Source organism: Sinocyclocheilus anshuiensis, unplaced genomic scaffold (genome assembly GCF_001515605.1).
Source record: "Sinocyclocheilus anshuiensis isolate Anshui unplaced genomic scaffold, SAMN03320099.WGS_v1.1 scaffold1330, whole genome shotgun sequence".
Lineage (NCBI taxonomy): Eukaryota > Metazoa > Chordata > Actinopteri > Cypriniformes > Cyprinidae > Sinocyclocheilus > Sinocyclocheilus anshuiensis.
In genome coordinates this window covers 77,979-79,155 of record NW_015558603.1, presented here as the reverse complement: position 1 = coordinate 79,155, position 1,177 = coordinate 77,979, and positions in this window count along the sequence as shown.

The following is a 1,177-nucleotide window of genomic DNA, read 5'->3' as shown; positions in this document are numbered from 1 at the left end:
CACGAGCGAGCATGTTTCCACCAGAGAGTGCAGAGGCCTGGAGAAAAGGCAGAATTTTATATTAGAGCCCTCTACAAACTTAGTGAGAACTGTGAATTCGGGGCAAGCCAAAATTAACATATAAGAGACTTGGAATTCGGGATAAAGAACTTTCCAGAAAAATGCAGTTAATGACAGAACTTATCCTGGAAACAGCGGTGCAGATGACAAGGCAGGCCGAAGATGTTGCACAGCAGATCAGCCAGCAGGAGGGTCAGTCAACAGGCAGTGTGCAGGAGGTAGCATCCAGGCATTCATCAAAGGTGGCGGAAAGGCCCTGGACAAAAGAGAAACACAAAAGAGGCAGTGAGAAAAGGAGGGACAATACAGTAAACGAATGTGGCAGGTGTGGTAAAACAGGACACAAAAAAATCAGAAGATGCCCAGCGGTAGACACGGAATGCAGAAAGTGCAAAAGAAAAGGACACTGGGCGAGAATGTGCAAATCAAAAACTGTGAGGCAAGTGACTGCAAAAGAAATGAGTGAAGAGAGCTTCTACCTGGGCGCAGTGAGTAACAAAAATGAGACAGAAGAAGCTAAATGGACTGTGAAAGGCCCTGGACAAAAGAGAAACACAAAAGGTGCAGTGAGAAAAGGTGGGACAATACAGCAAACGAATGTGGCAGATGTGGTAAAACAGGACACAAAAAAATCAGAAGATGCCCAGCGGTAGACACGGAATGCAGGAAGTGCAAAAGAAAAGGACACTGGGCGAGAATGTGCAAATCAAAAACTGTGAGGCAAGTGACAGCAAAAGAAATGAGTGAAGAGAGATTCTACCTGGGCGCAGTGAGTAACAAAAATGAGACAGAAGAAGATAAATGGACTGTGTCACTTAAGATAGGTGATACCCCAGTTACCTTTAATATAGATATGGGAGCAGATGTTACTGTAATGAACACCGTGACATTTGAAAAAACTTACCCCAAGAGCTCAGCTTTGTTATTCAAACATAGTTCTGAACAGCCCAGGTGGTTCACTAAATTGTATTGGAAAATTTACGGCAAGAGTGGAGCATAAGGGTAGAAAGTACACCATGACTGTAGTGTAGACTGTAGACTGTATGTAGTGGCAGGGGAAACTGTCAGTAACCTCCTAAGCCGACAGACAGCAACTGAAATGGGGCTAGGCAACGGG